The 9101-nt window shown below is 44.4% G+C and overlaps 1 long non-coding RNA gene across 1 annotated transcript; it reads left to right on the forward strand.

Annotated features, from left to right (window-relative positions):
- Window positions 1-1558: 1558 nt before the first annotated feature.
- LOC108524818 (uncharacterized) lies at window positions 1559-7245 on the forward strand. The gene is made up of 2 exons (XR_001884132.1): window positions 1559-1665; window positions 4748-7245. It is a non-coding gene; the product is annotated as an uncharacterized LOC108524818 (long non-coding RNA).
- The last annotated feature ends 1856 nt before the right edge of the window (window positions 7246-9101 follow it).

The following is a 9101-nucleotide window of genomic DNA, read 5'->3' on the forward strand; positions in this document are numbered from 1 at the left end:
CTCTGTGGCTGCTGGAGATGAAGGGGTCTTGCCAGTCATGTTTTGCCTTCCTGCTAAAGTGGAGAGTTGTCCTGTCCATCCTCAAGGCCCCCGATGTTGGCTGGAATTTACCGTATACTCTTGTAGCTTCCTTTATTACCACTCACTTCTGCCAGGCTGGAGCGGGCCTCATCTTGTTTGTCATATGAGTGCTCAGGGTTTCCATCACGCTGCAGTCCAGGGGGTGCCATGAATATCTGCTGAGTGTTGCTGTCACGGAGAGAGGGGAGTTGGTTGTGACTGCCCAGCCACCAGTGTTTTTGTGGGTTTCTGGCAGGGCCGGTGGGACCACACTGCATGTGAAAGTTCTGTTAATATTATCTCAGTGCTTTATTAACTAAATTCCTAAGACAAGGTCCAGAAAGACCTGTGTTAGACAGAAATTAGCACCGCGTTGCCTAGAATTCTCAAGAACAGCGAGTGTGCTATCAGGACCGAACCACCTTGCACCTGCCTTTGTGTAGCATGAACACCTGAATGCGTTGAATGCTTTTGAATGAGTTACCGTTTCTTCACTCTTGGAACTTTGCATATCTTTGCCATTTTTGTTTCCTGTTCACAGACCCTGTCTGATTCTCCCATGCCTTTCCAAAGTTTGGATTGTTAGCGCTAGAATGATTATTTCTTGGTAAATTCTTTTATTCTTAATTTCTTAAATTCTTTTAGCATAAATGCACATACATAAATTATGTTAGAGTTTACGCTTTTTTGTTTTACAATAGTGTTTTATTGCAAAGGCACATCTGAGCTGAGATATAATCTGACCTCCTGGGGTTTTGTATGTTTATCCCATTATTCACATTCTGTGTCCTTAGCTTTTTGCAGATTTTCAAGTGGGCCACCTCTCCTTGTCCTTATTGCGTGTCAGCTTGTTTTTGACAAGTCATTTTTCTGACCTTAGAAAGACTCTTTGACATCTCAGCCACTGTGCAGAGAAGGCAATGTCCCTTCTCCCCTCCTCCTTATGTTCCCTGCAAATTTAATGAGATGGTCTTCGATTTCCTCGCTTCAGCTGCAGGTGGACGTATGAAGTGGTCCATGCTCCAGGCCTGATCCCTTTGGAGGGACCCCCATGGAGCACCTGCCTGGAATGAACTGTGACTTTGACTTCCCCTTCTGGCCTCTTGGGCCACTAGGATTTCTGCTGGGCTCCTTTTCCTTGCAGCTAACCCCAGGGGCCTGTGACATCAGAACTCCATCCCCAGTGCCATGCCAAAGTGAGTCTGCCTCTGCTGGGGTTATTACCAGATGAAACCTGAGGGAGGAAGGCCAGGTATTTCCTGAACATCATGGAACATGAGGCCCAGGTGACTCAGCGAGGTCAGAGTCTGCTGTGGTGGTGGCAGTAGGCAGGTGGGAGCCTGGAGGGAGGTGGGGTGTTAATGACTGCCTGCCTCCTCCCCGACCCGCCTGCCTCTCTGCTCTACCATGCCTGTGATTTCATCATGCACACCTTTGTAAACAATCCATTTAGCAACAAAATTATACACTGGGTAATTACAGCTTCCAGCCTCATGTCAGGAGTCCCCTGCTCAACAGCGTGCTCCTGGTGATACTGCAGCCCGGAACGGGGACTGGCTTTGCTAACATCCTGACGAGACGTCGGGAAGAGCTGGGACGTGGCAGGTGGGTTGCCTTGACTTATGTTAATTGTCTATGTCAGGCCTGCAGCTCTTGTTTTGACAGTCCCAAAATTGTGTTTGGACTGCTGATTAGATCAATATGGGAAACCGGGCCAGAGGAGTTTCTCTGTGAGGGAAAAAGCGATCTGGGTAAGATCAAATCCTCAGGTGTGAAGGAGGGAGCCTCTTTTCACCCCTTCACCTTCCCGTATCACTTGGAGCTGCCTCTCTCTGTGCCAGCTGCAAAAATGGACCCGAGAAACACGGCAGAGGGTAGGAGCTACAGGGTGGACAGAGTCCCAGCAGGGGACAGGGCTGCCTTGGAGGCCAGCCCATGCATTTACAAGGATGTGTTCAAGGTTTAGTCTGAGCCCTCACTTTGTGGCTTTACAGATGATTGTTTTAATAGGGCACAGTGATGAGGGAGGGGCACAACCCCGGAGATGGCAGCAATGGGGGTGGCTGGGAGACATGGCCACAGCTAAAGACAACCTGGGCATGGCTCTGAGCCAGGAAAGGAGGGTATTTTTCTCAGATTTATTAAAAGTGGTAGCTGCTAGTGATGCTTGGGTTTATAACCTTAACATTTATTTATATCTGATGATTTCCCCTGCTTCCTTTTTTTTTCTTAAAGATAAAGTCTTGGTCTGTCACCCAGGCTGGAGTGCAATGGTGCCATCATGGCTCACTGCAGCCTTGAACTCCTAGGCTCAAGTGATCCTCCTGCCTCAGCCTCCTGAGTAACCAGGACTACAGGTGTACACCACCATGTCGTGCTAATTTTTAAATGTTTTGTAGAGATGGGATCTCACTGTGTTGCCCATGCTGGTTTCAAACTCCTAGCCTCAAGCAATCCTCCTGCCTCAGCCTCCTGAAGCCCTGGGATTACAAGCATAAGCCACTGCCCCTGGCCATATCAGATGATTCTTTACATCTCTGCTGACAGATTTCATCACTGGTGCTGAGTGCAGGGAGTCCCGCAGCCACTTACACATGTTGCATTGCAAGGCAATACAGGCCTGTGTGACTTGCTATTCTATGGCTGGGCTTCTGTCTGCAGACGCCTAGTTTCTCCACTGCCAAGGCTCATGGTCTGACACATCCATGAAAGTCAACAGTGAGGATGCAATGACAATGAGTCGTGCATGAGCGTTCCCGGACCTGACTCCCCTGCCCATCAGAGAGGGCTTGGCATGTCAGCTGACTCGCCCTCTGCTGCCCTGGGAAGGGGGCCGCCATGGTCAGAATGCCTCTCTGCTTACTTAGGCTATGGCTGGGGAGGAGTTCTTCAGGAAATCTTGAGGAGAGAGGTGTGGAGTATGAGGAAAATAGATGGAAAGGGAAAGAAATTTAAGGAAGTGTTTCTGTGGGCCATGTGTCTCTGTTATAGCATTTGAGAATGCATATAAGGAACTTCAGTTATTTTGCAATGACTCTTGTTGCTGGGTGGTGATTCTTAACTCCACCACTGGTTGAGTCTTGACTGCAGGCATCGCAGCTTGGGTGGGATTACAGAACACCAGTACACAGAAGCAGTACACGGTAACTGACAGTTAGACAACAGTCACATTCCCCTTGTGTTTCTGGAAAGCCTGGGAACAAAGATGGTCTGGCTCAGCTCATATCCTTGGGAGCTTTACCACACAAGCAGACCCAGAGATACAGGCTTGGATCTGAATCCAGGAGGCCCAGCAGGAACGGACGGGAAAACATTCATTTCTCTCGGAACGTCTCAGCACATGTTCGTGAAAGCTCTATCTCTAGGGCCATGTTCACTGTGCATTCAGGGAACTCTGCCCATTGTTTTTATGTCCATTTCTGTAACTGTCAGAACTGTGATCCCATTTTAAAATTTGCCTGAGTGCTTCCTCAAATGCAATGGATAATTTGCTTAACTATACGATTAGCATAAATTTGCATATTTATTTCATAATTAAAATGAGTAAGAATAAAAGGCTAATTACACCAAAATTGCATGAGTCACCATAATTAAAGCTGTAGAAAATAATTTTACTTATAAATTTCAAAATCCTGAGTGATCTGTTATTCATCATCACATGCTCATTCTCATCTTACCTCTAGTGCATCCTGAATGCTAGGGTGGGAGGACTCCAGGTATGATGGAGCTGGGATTGGAAGGTGTTCTTGGACCTCAGGAAGACTAGAATCAGATGGAGGGAAGAAAGTCAATCCAATGGATTTGTGTAGAAATCACACCCAAACCAAATGGTATCAGGCACAGGTATCTTTGGTAGTATTGGCAAGGCTCTTAGGTCTCACGTGGGGTGGTGGGTTTATTCTTACGTTTCATGATCAAATATTATTATTGGATTCATAATGGAATCAATATTACTGGATTATTTTAATGTACTGAATATGACTACATTTTTTGAAGAAGACGATAATGAGCAAATGTGTTTTTGAGTTTCCTTTTAACTTCTAATCCATCCTGCTTTTTGCCACCAAACAAGTCTTCCTAAAACACTGATTTTAACCATGTCATGGCCTGAACACAGTCATCAGTGACTCTACCTGTAGACAGAGTTGCACCTTCCTTACCTGGCATCTGAGGCTCCCAACTTGTTTTTCTATGTGTACTTTCTTCACAGAATCTTTCGTTAATTAAGCTACCCTCACTGTCCTGTGAATGTGATTTTCGTGTTCTTAATGCTGCACCTTTGCTCACACCGTCATCCTCACCTCCCCTGATAATTCACATCAACACTATTAGGCACTGACCGTGTGTCAGACACTCTTTTTCACTAGGAAAAGAAAGAAATTGTCCTCATCCTTAGTCCCTGCAGGCCCAGCTCAGATACATTCCCATTGATTGAGTCATTCATTCGAGATGCAGTATATCTAATCTAGGACCCTGTTCTAGAAGCTGTGAGGGAAACGGGGGTTGAGTGAGAACCAGTTCTTTTCCTCCAGAGGCCCCAGGCTGGAACTCGCTTTGGTTCCCTCCATGAAACTTGATGCTCTCCTTTCCCCGCTGAAACCCATGGAAATCCAGCCTTTCTCAGAATTTCTAATGGAACAAAGCAAAAACTGACTCAAGTGTTCCTTTTATTACTTGATTGTCTAAGGTTGGGCAAGATAGAGGAGGAAAGGACTGTATCTCACGGCATGTCCAGAAGAGGGCAGGGCCATCCCTGCAGTCAGGCCTCCTGGGCCCTGGAGGTAGGAGGGGGACAACGGCCTCTAAGAGCGCTCTGAGACCAGGAGCCTGTGCTCCCAGGCCTGAAGGCTTTGCTTTCACTGTTCTGCGCTGCCGCCCTGGCCACCTCCCCTCCACTGTGTGGCTGACTTTTCTCTGCCTTCTGCTGCCTGATGGGATCTCCCACTCCCCTCCACAAGGACCTGAGAGGGAAGGGTGCTGAGGAGAGGAGCGTGGAGTGGGCAGGCTCTTGATGCCAAGCCAAGAATCTGCATGGTTCATTTGAAACTTCTCAGTGCCCTTTATCCCTTGCTCTCTTTTATGTATAAGCTCATCTTTCTCCCATACAGTTGTAAACCCCAAAGGGTAGGGACTGTATTCTGTTCCTTATGTATATCCTGTAAGACAGTGACTCTCAAACTCATCAGAATCACCTGGGGAGTTTTAAAAACTTGATTCCTCCAGAAACCATAAAGACCAAAGATTTTAAAATATCACCATACTAAAACAGAACGAAGCAAAAACCTTCTGTAAAGTTAAACAAACAAACTCATGAATCAGTCAGAAGAAATTATAAACAAGGGGAAAACAGTATTTGGAACACAGATGGAAGATGCACTAATTTCTTTAATTTGCAACGAATGTCTATAAATAAGAAATATACAAACAACTCAGTCAATGCTAGGCCAGGAATCTGAACTGGCAGAACATGGAAAAGAAATATCAATGACCAAGTAACATGAAGAGCTGCTTATCCTTCCTCAGAAGTAAAGAGATGCAAATCAGAACAATGCCAGCCCACTTTTCATGAATCTGATTAGCAAAAATTATAAAGTTTCATGATGCCCATTGTTATGAGAGTATGGAAGCAGGTGCCAGTGAATGCAACCTTGGTGGATTTTGGCACCTGTGGGACAAGGTGGGGCGGTGGCTCTCATACCTGCTTGAGCTTCCGAATCACATGATGAACTTTTGAAAACATTGATTACCAGCGCCCCCACCCCATAGCGCCATAAGACACCCATATGTAACTAAGGGCACCATTTGTGAAGTTCCAAATGGTAATAGAGACCAGACTAGTAAATTTCAACTAAAGGAATTTTGTTAACATACATCAACATTTTTAAAGCATGAGTAACCTTTGACCCAGCAATTCTACTGATAGGAGCTGACTCTGAAATTTCCCACAAAAGAGTGTCAATGTCAACAAGGATGGATGCCCATGGCAGCGTTATTTGTATAGCAAACAACCTCAGTGTCCATCAATAGGAACCTGGATAAATAAACTGTGGCACACTCTTAAATCTTTTAAAGAGATTTAGTAGGAACTTCATTTGCTGATATAGAGCAGTCTCTGAGTTATGTTGTGCAATGAAAAAATCAAGCAGCAGAACAGTATAAATGGTGTAATCCATTTTCCACACAACTTTAAAAATGATACACCATATACTTTGGTAAATGCACAAATTCTTTTTCAATGGAGTATCTACAAGAAGCTGATAACAGTGGCACCTTTGAGGGAAAGATGGGAAGATAGGTTCTTACCTTTCATTCAGTACTGCTTGATTTTCCTACTTTGTGCATTGATTACTTTTAGTGGAGAACTTCAGTAAGTGTCATCTGAATGGTGGAGTTATGGGACAATTTCGGTTTCTCCTTTAGAGTTTTCTGTAAAGGATATTCAAGAATTGAAGATTCTCAGGCCATAGACCAGATACACCAAGTTTGGGTGGAGATGCTGGCATGGGACTCTAGAAATCAGCTTGTCGTGTGATTCTGCTCATCAATCAGGTTTGAGACTCACTGCAGAAGATTCTGGAAGAAAGATGCTCTCTTCTCTAGCTCAGGGCGTGTGAGGATGAGACGGTGGGGTGGGTGGCTGCAGCCCTTGTGTTTCCATGAAAGGAGAACCTGAATGATCTTGTGCAACCTAAGGTCAAAGAAATGCATGGCTGGCAAGTAAACTATGAAGAGGAACTTGTCCCCTGGTACATCAGTAGGCCACAGAATCATGCCTTTCCTGAAGAAGGACAGTCCTTTGTCTAGACTTTTCAGTTATGAAGCCAATACAGCCTTTTTGTTGTTTAATGCAGCTTGAATTAGGTCTTTTGTCACATGCAATATTAAGAATCCTAACTGATAGACCTCCACTGAGACAAGCTGAGTATGTCTTTATCCCTTGCAGCCTGAAATTGCCTAATTTATAAAGTATTTCATGATGTTTGCAAGATAAACCCTTGTCTAGTGCCTTGGGCCACATCTGATTGCCTGCAATATTTCTGCCTCTGGAAATGAACTGTCAAATCAAGAAGTATGTCCTTGGAATGCATCCTCCACGTTAGCAAAAGAATTATGTGTTTTGTTTGCTCTTCATCGTGTAACTCTTGAATAAATTTGGATGCAACAGATTAAGGGCATAACCAGGAAATATTTCTTGTGATATAACTGATATCTGGGTTTGTTCACTTAATAATTTATTTGACAAATATGTGAGGAGGGCTCACCATGAGCTGGGTCCCTTGCTAGGCATTGGGTGGGTATACAATGGAGAACAAAGCAGACATGTTCTCTGCCCTCATAGAGGTTGTAGGCTAATGGGAGAGACAGATACTAAACCAATAACCAATAATCACACAAACAAGAAATTTATGCGGTTAGATAACTGCATGAAATAGAAGTCCTGAGTCCTATTCGAAAGTGTAACAGGGATTTCTAACCTCTATGAAGAGGCACAGGAGAACTTGACTCAACTTGAGAGACTGAAAAGGCCAGTGTAGCCAGCGAAGTGCATGAGGGGCAGTTCTGCAGGAAGAAGGGCTGGAGAGTCAGATGGGAGTAGAACACAGGTGCCTTTCATCCATGTTAAGGATTTTGTATTTTATCCCAAGTGAAATGGACACCACTGAAGGCAGTGACGTGGAGCAGGAGAGTGACGTAATCTGCATTGTGTTTTTAAAACTGTATCTTTGTCTATTGTGTAGCAAATGAATCAGAGAGGCCAATAGTAGAAACAGTGAGACCAGTTAGCGGGTGTTGCAGAAATCCAGGTGAGATTTTCTGGGGCTATTTGGATTCAGGTGATGGTGTAGAGTGAAGAGAGTGGAAGAATTTGAGACAGATTCTTTTAGGCGGAATCTGGAAGGCTCGGGGAAGGATTGGTTATATGTATGTTGGCAGGCAGGAGGGAGGGAGGAAGCTGTCCAGGAGAACCACCAGCTTTCTGACTTGAGTCATTTGACTGTCTGGGGAGGGACAATGGGACTTTGAGAGTTCATTTTGGTTTCTATTTGTGCAGGCATATCATTTTGCCAGGAGAATTAGCAATGCCATCTTCCTGTCACAGCTAATTGACCATACCAGCTCCTTATTCAAGATAGGCTTTCCTAAACTTGTCTGAAAGTCACTCCATCATGGGATAACAAGTCTCACTCTTCTTTTAGAAGAGTAAGAAAAAATAAGGGTGGGGCAGAAGCCAGTGCAACATTAGGATAATTGGAGCAGAGAAATTGGGCATGCAAGATGAGAAAGTCTGGAGAATCAGCCCTTCCTTGAGACCCCGACACTTTCTTAGCTTGGGCTCATTACTTCTCACGTTAATCTCTGCCCCCTGCAATGACGTCCTCCTGGAGGCAGTGGGGGGTTGAGGGGGCAATCCTAGAGCCATAGTGCTTTTATTTTCAATTTTTTCAGGATTTGCATTCCCTTGATATATGAATACTAGACACATCTAGGATTTATTTTTAATTATTACCGTATTTTCAACAAACTGTAGTAACAGCTGCATAAAATTTTTTTTGGAAAAAAGGAAGAAAACATACTCATGATTCTATGACCCAAGTACAACAATGGCTCCTTTTTTTAATTTTTATTTTGTGTATAACTTCCCAGTCCTCAGTACATTGATTCAGTTCACCAAATTCTTTTTTTTTAGACAGAGTCTCGCTCTGTTGCCTAGGCTGGAATGTAGTGGCACAAAATCTTGGCTCACTGCAACCTCCGCCTTCTGGGTTCAAGTGATTCTCCTGCCTCAGCCTCCTGAGTAGCTGGGATTACAGGCGCCCGCCACCGCACCCGGCTAATTTTTGTATTTTTAGTAGAGATGGGGTTTCACCATGTTGGTCAGTACCAAATTTTTATTAAGCTCTTACTACATGCCAGGCATTGTTCTCAGCATCAGGGATACAGAAGTGAGCAAAACAGACAAAAGTCAACAAGCATGCATATTTCAATTAGTTATAGTGTAATATGCCATTTTCAATGAAATCTTTATTAATTTTAAATGT

The sequence above is a fragment of the Rhinopithecus bieti genome, unplaced genomic scaffold, assembly GCF_001698545.2.
Source record: "Rhinopithecus bieti isolate Rb0 unplaced genomic scaffold, ASM169854v2 scaffold_81659, whole genome shotgun sequence".
NCBI lineage: Eukaryota > Metazoa > Chordata > Mammalia > Primates > Cercopithecidae > Rhinopithecus > Rhinopithecus bieti.